Genomic DNA, 11628 nt, shown 5'->3' on the forward strand with positions numbered 1-11628 from the left:
GACGTTGGGAGTGAACTAATATGTTTGCTGTGTTAAATGATCATTTGACTTGGCCCTGGAGCAAACAAGGAAGCAAACCAACCTGGCAGTATGGCTGTATTCAAGAGTGACAAAAGGTTACTTACATTTAGTTAAAACTGATTTTTCCATCAACAGATGACCCATCACTATCTCTAGTAGTGAAAAATGGTTTCTATTTATTGAATGTATGTTATAAAAACTATACTTCTCTGATATGCACATTATAAACATAATGTTCATGTCATGAGGACTATTAGTGGCAGTGAGGGCAGCAGCTATCCAGATTAGGACAGAGTAACAAATACATTTCTAACATATATAATATATGTAATAAATTTTAAAGTGTTCTTCTCCTCTCCATGGCCCAGCAGAGAGGACACTGTTCTGCAAACTATTGGATTCAGGTCCTGTTCCTGCCTTTGCCAATATTCAGCTGTTGGAGACATAATTAAAATTCTATGGTTAAAGGTGATACATTTTGATAACAGAAGTCCTATTGCTATAGGAAGATGACAAATTTCAGAAATTCATCCAGTTTACTCATCAACTCTGTAACTTTGGGTTGAAATGGAGAATACCTTTCTTCTGAAAATAAATAGAAAGATTTTATTTTCTAACTTTATATTAAAAAAAATTATATAATTTCTTTTAAATTTTTTTTTAGTTTACATTGGCACAAAGATCTCATTCATTCAATTATTTGCTTTCTGTGTTTCATCATGTAGAGAGGGGAAAATAGATTACTTGAAGTTTTTTGGATGAAAAGTCTATGCTAATGTCATTGGATGTGCTTTAAAAATAACTTTTAATCTTTGATGAAATTTATTCCAAACAGAATTTTAACAAAATATATTCATCAGCACTTTTCTAATTTGTTGCATTTGTAGCCTCAGAAGTTGCAATGCTCTTCCCGATTAACAATCATATTTTATATTTATTTTCATAGCTACAGGATTATGGGTAGGCAAATCCAGATCTCTCCCTCTTTTTCTCTCCTGAAACATCCAGTTGCAGAATGGATCATGTCCCAGGCAAGAGCATGAAGCTATGTCCTTTATCTATTTCTTTGAGTACATCATAAAATGTACTCGCAAGTTCGAGTTTCGGTGACACAGCATGCAATATGTTGCTGTTTGTAGAAAAGCAGATCAAACTGACCAAAATATGCGGACTACTGGATTAGGGGTTGGGAAGAGTCACAGTGTGGTAATGCAAGTTAAATAAAGCATCTGTTTGGCTGAAAGACAGAACAAGACAGGATCCAATGATCCTAATTTAAACAGTTGATACTTGGCAGGTTGGTGAAGCCCAGATCAGAATCAGTGGCACCAAAATGAAAGAAGCTATCATGTTTGTCATGAGGGTCATCTCTGGGTCCCACATTCTCAAGCAGATTATTCAGATGACTGTTAATAAACTGACTGGACTTTTCTCAGAGCATGAGCAATATCCTTCCTAAATGCACCTTCAGACCTGGTGACACAATCCTGAATCTGATTGCTCCATAAACATTGTAATCAACATTATATTCACAAAATATTTGCGGTAAAAGCTATTACCACTATTACCATGACAATCTTTTTCCACCCACCTTTAAATCTGAAAACTCTAAATAGCATGAAACAGGAAATTTCACAATGCATTATTCAGGTAGGTGAGGTCTATTCAGGGAGGAGTCCACACCATGCTAATTTGTGGCTACCTTTACCATAACTCACAACTATCTCAGTTGGTTTAATAAAATGTATTTCTTCTTCCTTCCCTCATTTAAGAGCTCGGCAACTCAATGCAACTGTCTAAGAAAACACAACAACATAGGACGCAACAGCCAATTAAAATTAGACTCATGAAACCTAATTACCTGTATTTGAGGTGGTTGACAAATATAACAGAAGAAAAGTACTGAGCTAAGTAGTATAGCAGGATGAAAACATCCAAATTTCATAAATTGGATCTATTACTGTCATATTGCAGAGCTCCAGAAAAATATTTTGGTAAGCTAATAGTGAGCAGGATGTTCAACAAATACACAAAATAAAAATTTGTATTTCCATAATGAAAAGAAAGTTTGAAGTGTGAGGCCATAGTTACTGGAACATAGTGGAAAAGGCCTTTCCAAAGAGAAATTATGTTTGCAAATTAATTAAATGATACAGAACAACTGTTTAAGCCATGGAGGCAAAATGGCAATTTATATCTAGTTGCTGTTTTGTTTTCTGAGTTGTTTTTTTTAAATGTCTCAAAAGTGGTATACAGTCCTGGGTTCAAACTGGTCTTGCCATTTCATTCCCACCAGTGTACAAAATGATGGTATGATTATATTGATTCAATTGGGGAAAAAATAGTGAGAAAACACCATTTTACTTACAGGACTTTCTTAGTTTCATCCTAACGGAAGAGAAAAGAATAAGGGTGTGAACGTACTCTGTACGCAGTTCCTTCCAGCACAGGTCATCTCCCCAGAAAGACTGCACTCCACTTTGTTCTCACATGTCCTACAAGGTTCATCTTAGCTAGCTAGCGTGCCTTCCCCAGGAACTCCAGGTCCTCCTCCAGGAGCTCTCTTGGTCCTTCTCTGCCTTCATGCCACAGCTTTAGCGTACTTTTATTTCTCTCCAAGCTCTGCTCAGATGCTGCTGAATGGAAGTAGGAGACAGGAGGTGTGCATTCAGAGTCCTTCACGCAGAGGAGAGACCTGAAGCTAGACTTAGAATCATAGAATAGTTGTGGTTGGAAGGGAGCTTTAAAGGTCATCTAGTCCAACCTCCCCTGCAATCAGCAGAGACATCTTCAACCAGATCAGATTGCTCAAAGCCCTGTCCAACCTGACCTTGATGTTTCCAGGGATGGGGGCATCCACCACCTCTCTGGGCAACCTCTTACAGTATTTCACCACCCTCAGCATAAAAAATTTCTTCCTCATATCTAGTCACAATCTACCCCCCTTTAGTTTAAAGCCATTCCCCCTTGTCCTGTCGCAACAGGCCCTGCTAAAAAGTTTGCCGCCATCTTTTTTATAAGCTCCCTTTAAGTACTGATAGGCTGCAATAAGGTGTCCCCAAAGCCTTCTCTTCTCTAGGCTGAACAACCCCAACTCTCTCAGCCTTTCTTCATAGGAGAGGTGTTCCCCCCCCCTGATCATTTTTGTGACCCTCCTCTAGACCCGCTCCAACAGGACCGTGTCTCTCTTATGCTGAGGGCTCCAGAGCTGGACGCAGTACTCCAGGTGGGGTCTCACCAGAGCAGAGTAGAGGGGCAGAATCCTCTCCCTTGACCTGTTGGCCACGCTTCTTTGGATGCAGCCCAGGATACGGTTGGGTCTGGATGAACTGGATGAGCAGTTCAATTGCCCAGCGCCCAGCAAGGGGCAACTCTGTGAGGAAGGACCAGCACAGTTAATCAACTGCAAGAGGGGGAAAGGCACCGTGTCCTGAATGTAGCACAGTACCTTTCTGCAACCAAGGATCAGTGCACCTCCAGGTCCTTGAGGAAGGTGAGAGTTACCCGGGTGTCTGTTTAACTTTGCTAAAGGGCAGTCTGGAGAACTCTGGACTGGGCACTTTTTTCTGATTATGAGCCTTGACAATTCTGCTGTCCCAGAGCCATCCTCTCTCTCTCCCCATCTTCAGGGATCATTCCCCATAGCAGTTAGACAACACACATCAGTCACAAACCTCTGTTCACCCCGTGTTGGTGTCCAAAGGCTGGCACTGTCAGAGCTGTGGCTGGGATGTGTCCCCTCGGTATTGTCTCCTGGCTGTGAGCTGGAGCCAGCCCAACACTGCCAGCCCAGCATCAAAGCGGTGTCAGCCCTGCATGAGCCACACTGAAACCACCCAACACTGAGCATACGCAGGCTTTTAATAAGCTTGTTGGCACTGCAATTGAGATGTTTGGCAAACACCCAGAAATCCAGACTTTCCAGGCCAGTCCCAGGCATCTAGTAAGGCTAGCACTGAAGTGGTAGAAAGCATGTATGCCTACCTCACTCCGTCAAATTTGCAGCCTGGCTTTCTAGCTTAAACTGCCAGTAGAGGTGAATATGAGCTAAAATATCAAAGTTTTTTTGTGCTAACATTGACAGGAGCTTTGCACAGAGAGGCGAACACTGGGCTGTGGATTCCAGCAGATGGGAATGCACCACGGTCTTGGACACTGCCCGGCTCCTCTGCACGTACCTCCCCTGTACACCAGGTATTTGCAATGCAGGCTTTTGCGGTCATGCCGTGTGAGCCAGGCAGAGCAAAAATAACGGAATTTCCACCGGGCATCAGTAAAACCTGGCAAAAGTTGATATCAGTAATTGAACTGTTTGCAAACTGAGGAGGAAAGGGAGAAAGTCCTGATAGGATAAAATGTGATCAGAGTAACAACTCTCTGCTAAGCAGCTAAAACACAGGCAATGACTCCGGGGAAGTGAGAGAAAAGATGAAAATACAGCAATTAAGACCTTTATTTAGCAGTTAACAGGCAAGTACGTGCAATACCATATGCCATTGCACAATCAAGTTCTAACAAGTTGAGAGATGTCCTTCAAAAAAGCACTGCCATACATTACTCATTGGGATGCATGATAGGAACGTATCGGTTGTTCCTGTTTTTGAATAAAGGCCAATGGAACTGGATCTGTGTAATGGGATGTGGCAGAGAGAAAATAACACTCAGTTGAAGGAATTTTTTACAGTGGCATCTAAAAAGCAGTCTCTTGCAAGCACAGCATTGATTTTCATTGTTTGGGTTTTTAAATTTAATCACTGGTATGACTGCAGATGTTCATGAAAGAGGGAATCACAGAAGTTACACAAACATTTAGTTTTTCGTGCTTATTCACTTCACACTTGTCAGAACCGAGGGAGGGCTGAGTATTTGCCTGCAATGCTTTCCAGCAGCTATATTGCTGTTGCAGCACCTATCCTTTCAAAGGAGCAGTTTGGCCCGTCCCATTGTCTCTGTCACTTTTCTTGTTTTAGGATCCCAAGGACAAGCAGAACTTACAGGTTGCTGGCCCTGTCTTCTTTTGACACAATGGGAAGACATAATTGAAAGAATCTCAGCTAATTTCATTTTATGAAACTTTCTGGCTTTGCTAATCTCTTTCTATGACACAGAGAATGGAGAAACATTAGGGCCCTGAACTAAGTACTGGATGAGTTAAAAACTCCTCAATGTCAAAAGCAAACAAACAAAATGTAGCAAATGTAAATGAAAGCAAGAAAAACAACAAAACTGTATAACATCTGTTGATGTGGTTAGAAAAACCTATTATTCTATGAGAAACAATTCAATAAAACAATTAAGCAGGAGGTTGGCATAAGGCAGCTAGGTAAAGCCTAGAGTATGGGAAAGCAAACAGGTTAAGCAGGTTTTGCTGCTGTCTCAATATCCCTGAGGTACCCATGGATAATACTAGGCTTGCTTTGCTCTAATTTCACTGGAGTTACATCAGAGATGCCAAAAACTGGCATTGTACTTAAGGGAACTCTCCCCTCGCCCCAACTTCTGTTATTGATGATTACAAAGACAGGAAAGCCTTTAATAAATGTTTTCTTGCTCAGATTACATAAATGAGCAACTGATGAAGAGAATTCAGTGGGAAGGCTGATCTGAGGTTCCACTCCCGCATCTGGGAGAGAATCCTGACAACTAGCTAATGTCTATTCACTTACTCATTTGATTCAAGATTTTCATCACTGCTACAATAATTGTTACTTCCTATTTTTCAGAGGGCAAGGTATCAATACATAGCTCAAAACTATTCTGCCAGAGGGTAATTTGGATTAGCTAACTTTGTTTAATATGTATGCATTTGTGAAACAAAAGCAACAGTTCTTTGCTCATTTTAAAAGAGAAAAGGCCAATCAAGAAGTTTTAAATAAATATAGATAGATATCTAATAAAAGGAATAAAAGAAACAGGATAGTTTCAAAGTAATATTTGCATACTGAAGCTGTATGGAGGTGAAAAATATTCACTGTGTACATGGGAAAATATGCCTTCTGATTAACTCTACGAAGTGTTAGATAATCTAAGTGTCCACCTCTTTTCCTCATTATATGAGAGCAATTTTCTGATTTATTTTATATTTACAAACCCTCCTTGACTCCAACAAGATGTAGGGTAAAACATGTCATGTTTTTATGGGATCTTCTATTCCATTCCCAGTCAATGTTTTCCTAATAATTTAAAATATTTCTGTTATAATTTTCTGGGCCTCATTCAGTGTTTAATTCATATAAACTAGAGAATTACTTTATATTTACCTCCCATAGCCATTTAAAAAAAACAGAGCTGTAAAGGCAAAATTGGTAACATATGCAAAATATGGAATGGGTTAAAGTGAAAACAAAATATAAAAGTTCTAACTAGTATCTGTGTCCTGTAATTTGCCTGCAGATTTTCTGTTGTAAAATTAGTTGTTTATGCCATTTTATTAGGGTTCCGTTCATGAACAGAAGGCGCATCAGGCAAAATTGTTGATCACAATGTCTTTGCAATACCGTGGAAGACAATCCCTGCTACAGGTGTACATTACTGATCCAATGGTTTTGCTTCATACAGCCATTAATGGGGGACATGCAGGGTCTGGAAAGTCTTAGCAAGGCAGGACTTGGGACAGAGTCCCCATGTAAGCTCCCTGTGTGAACTGGCAGGCATTTCAGCTCTTTCCTTTATGTAACTCTCACTTTCCTGGTGTTTGGTAACCTGCTTGTATGTTAACCAGCTGGTTTTCACTTTTTGAACTGCCTGGGTGAAAACAGCCAGGTGACCATCCAATCTGAATGTAAGCAGCATCCAAGAGCCAGCTGGAAGAAGAAAAAATAACTGCAACGTCCCTTTCCTGAAAATAGCATCCCTACCTTCCACTGTTTCTCCAGGTTAGAAGTGTTCACATAAGGTGATGCTACCCTTTAAATCACATTTTAAAATTAAGATCTTATGAAACAGAGTAAGGAGGATGATGTAATTCTAGGTCAAAATGGAAATGACACATCAGAGTCCATATACATAGCCTTTAGTTATAACCCCCTGATTGTCTACTCTTCGTCTCCAGGTTGCTTCAGACTGTATCGCTGGGTATATAGGGCTCCCTCGATAGAAACCTCATGCTCCACCCGTAAGCCATTTTGCCTTTAAACATGCATGCATTTTGCACTCAACAACCCCTTTACACTAAAAGTTGTAGGAAGAGACAAATAAAACCTCTTTCTGAGATGTATTTTTTGAGACTCTGCTTGCTCCCTGATAGGATGGGGAAAATCTCTTCTGCTTCAGGGACACAAGGGCTCTATTAACAACTCAACCACAACTTCCTCCATAATTTTGGTGTTCTGGTTGTGCTGTACACCACTTTCCCCATGTTTACAGCTGAGGTAATGCTTGCTACATGACAGTGTTATAAAGATAATAAATTAATGCTTTATAGCACCAAAATTTCCCAGAAGGATTACATGTAGCAAGCACTTGAGAGATGCCAAGTTTCTTGTGACATTGTAATTGATTGTACAATGTATTTTAGAATGAATTATATTTTTCTGTCAAAGTAAAAATGAATTTTAAGATAGTGTTTTCTGTGATTTGAATTCCTAGGATGAAACTTTGAAGATTTTTCAAGTTTCAAATATCCTCTTAAAAAAACCCCAACCAACCAACCAAAGTTATTTAAAATATTTCTTTGATCTTTTGAGAATGAACAGCCTAATTTTAATTTACACTCCTCACATGTTATGCTTCAACTTGTAGCTCAAGGTAAGTTTCTGATACCATTAGCCCAAGGTTGCTTATACTTAAAAAAAAAAAAAAAAACAGTGAAAAAGTAGAATTGCATGGGCCCTAAACACATTGCTGATACACACCTTTGTTCTGAGACTAGGACTACAGCTGCCTAGACTATTCCTGACAAGTTCTTGTCTAATCTTTTCTTAAACTTTCCATTTCAGTTCACTTACTTTTCAAAACTGTTAGAAATTATCATCCCACATTTGGAAAACTTATTTAAATAATTTAATTTGGTAATTTAAAAGAATGGCCTAAGGGTTTGTAGGTGTGTCTGGGGAAAATCCAAGCAAATAAAATATATTACGAAGTTGATAAGAAAGTTGATAATATTTTAGATCTGAAAGTCATTTAAAAACTGGCTTATCAGAAATCCTGGAAACTGCAACATATAATAACAAAATCCTGTTACATAAAGCTTTAACAAACACAGAAAAAAAATTACATACTATTCTGAAAATGTTACAGAATTTAAAAAACTGTTGGAATCTTAATTTATGTTTTAAGTAATCTCTTAAATGTAGTGAAATAATTATTAGATATGAGGTTTTATAAAACAGTTATCTTTTTCTATTAAGTTCTTTATTTTAGAAAGAAAACTTTAATTCGTGGTCAGAATCGAGCCCTGGAGGGGTTCTATCCCCAGGAGGATAGAGATGAGATTTAAATAAGGGATGGTGTTTCCTTCTTGCATTAAATCTCCATTCCATTTTTTTGAACCCAGAAATGATACTATGGTAGATCCCAGGAAGAGCTGAAATACTAGTACGATTTTTCTGAAAATATGAATTAAGTTGTATCGTTTGCTAAAAGTTTGTACAGAAATGCTAAGGAAGAAATAATTCACACCCCTCATATATTATATAGTTTACTCTTAACAACTGTTAATCTGAGATGAAGCTTGCTGGTAGGAGTGGAATGTGCAAGCTGTAATGTCTCTCCCAGCATCAAGTATGTAGGAGGTGTTTAAGAAAGAGCCAGCTCCAGCAATGTTGGCACAGGGTGCCTTGTCCTGTCTACTTTTCCTTAATGATACTCTTCAAGTTACTTGGAAGTTAATCCCACACATGATTAACCAGCACGTTCAGGACAATTAGATGAAGAGTAGGCAGTATTACACTGCCTTACCCAAAACTGTATTTCCAAATTATAACACTTCCCTCCTGAGCCGGACCTCGACCTTCAAGTCATCTACACTGTCCTCAACTTACTGTAAACTTATGCCATGCATATTAATGTGTGAAAAGCACGTTGCTCGCCTACTAGTCTCTCATGCCACTCAAGGTGTGTCTTGCTAGTTCTAGCTTGCAGAAGCAAAGAGTTTTCATTGATATGCTACAGGGTGTTCAACCAGTTCTCACTATATCTGCAAACAACCAAGCATGAGTACAGATACAGATGCATATTTTATCCAAGTAGAAGCCATCATATCAGAATGCTAATCCTCAGAAGTGACAGTCACAACTCCTCTGTATGCTTTGTTTTTAGAAGGATATCTATGTATCTCTTTGTATATAGTATAGGCACATCAGCTTTCATTTCACTATCAAAATGTGACATAGCACCCTTCCCAACCTTTACAGCAACAGAAAATATGGACACCGAGAATTAGTAACTACTCAGTGAAAATTCCAACTCACTAATGCCTCAGGAAAGTTATGATTAACTTTCTTTCCTCTTTCGTATTCTGGCTAACACAATATCATTGTAGAGAAGTACACAAATACGCTAGTGACAATCTGAGCCCAAATCTGAGATGAACCATGGTCCTAAATTCCCTTTCTAATTCAGTCAACAGAGTTGGGTTAACTTCCAAAAAGGTTCACGATGCTTGTGCTCTCTGGGAATGCTGAGAGGAAAAATGTTTTTTTGCTGTGGATGCCTGGAGTTCCGCTATGATACAGAGTTGAAGACCAGAGAGGATCACTACCATGAGATAAGTTTGCCTGTGTAATATAAGCCATTGAACTTCCATGGATCCTCTTCTGCTCAAGGTCCAACACCTATAAACAAAAATACAGCTTCAGAATCAATATCCAAAATTATGTAGATATATTCCTTTATATAAAACTCTTCCAATTTCCATCTACTCTCCATTGAAAGATTCTCCATTCTTATTTTGATTCACTACCTTTTCATGAGAGTTCTGACTTGACAACACCTTGACACCCATTTAATCCCGTATTGGTCTCTCTATTTTTCCAACGGTATCATAATTATAGCTTTCCCATTTTGCACAAAGGCATGCATTTAGGTCCTTAGACCTTCTGTGAAAAGAACTTTTTCCCATTAAGCAATGAGTTTTAAGTGTACACAGTCATCATTCAGTTATCAGGGGTAATGGAGGATTGGGAAAAACTAGATAAAACAAAAATACAGATAATAGCAAGTACATGAATTACACTGTGAGAGTACATTTAGTACATTCTCTTCTCAAAGCTTCAAAAGTCCTGTTTATCCAGTTTTCACTTAAGAGTGGAGTACTTTTACATAGCAACAGGCAGAGTTTGACCTGTTAGTATCAAGCCCTCTTTATTATGCATTTTATGGACAGTTCTGTATGTGACGTGCATGGGAGAGCAAGGAATGGGGGAAAGTGTGGTTAATATACAATTTAGATAATCCACTCAGAAGAATCCAGTAACCCAAAACCTCTGGTCCCTGTATCTCTTCCTTTAGTACTGGTCCTGCTATTTCTGATATAACAGGCATGTACACATGCCCAGTTTAAAACTAATACACACCACTTGATTTCATGGCAACTCTTCTTCTTTGCTTGCAACTCTCTCTCCCATGAGGTGTTCCCGGGAGCCAACAGTGCTGTCATCCTCTTTGACCATGAGGCACATGCTCCCAGGGTGCTTCAGATATCTCCCCACCCAATGCACACAGTTGTAGTGGTCACATTTGGATGATGTTTTGGACAGAACATGGTGCTCTAGCTCTTCATAGGGAACTCAGATTTTAAATTATTCATGACTTTCAACCTGCTTCTGACTGCAGTAGTTTTGGCTCTCAGTGTTGGTCTTATGTCAAAGAGGAAGCTTCAGTCAAGGTTGGTCGATTTTCTTTCTCAGCACATTCTAACTCCTTGCCTAAGTGTTAACTCTGGGTTTCCTCAGCGTATCTATGAGTTTTGGCCTGTATCCCAATCATGATTTAGCCTGTTATCACAGACTCCATTAACCTTAAAAAACTTGTAAGACTGGATCTGTTTCCTTAGAGTAGACATGAACTGCTTTATGGGTACATTTTTTTGGGGTCTCATCTTTTTCAGAAAAATCTCTGTATTTTACATAGAATAAGGCTATGCCTTATTAAGAGCAAGGCCATCTGTTGCCAGAAATAAGATGATCTTCTGACAAGCTAGCACTCATCATTTACAGTTATGACATGGATTGTTATTTATGTGCCAACCAGTCCTACATGTTTCCAGAGAGTGTCAATGATGCTTTTAACTGATCCACTAAAGGTGATTTTTAGCTGCCTTTAATTATATTAAGGTGCTTTGCTTAGTCAACATCCAGATCCAAGAGCACTAGATAGACCTGAACATGAGCTCAAGCACTGGTGTGGCATTGTCCATACTGCTCAATTGCTAGTGTATTCCCTGCTGCATGCACAAACTGGCTGTGCTTGAGGAAGAGTGCTTTGCTGTAAGGACATGAGCCATGATGTACCATTCCAGAAGCAATCAAAAGGGACTTCAGGGCACTGGGGTGACAGGTTGAAGGATCAGGAGCACAGGTAGTGTTTTCCTCAATCCCTACAGTGGCAGGGAAGAATACTGAAAGGAACAGGAGAACACACCTGATCAACACGTGGCTCAGGGGC

Source organism: Pygoscelis adeliae, unplaced genomic scaffold (assembly GCF_000699105.1).
Source record: "Pygoscelis adeliae isolate BGI_AS28 unplaced genomic scaffold, ASM69910v1 Scaffold57, whole genome shotgun sequence".
In the NCBI taxonomy this organism is placed as follows: domain Eukaryota; kingdom Metazoa; phylum Chordata; class Aves; order Sphenisciformes; family Spheniscidae; genus Pygoscelis; species Pygoscelis adeliae.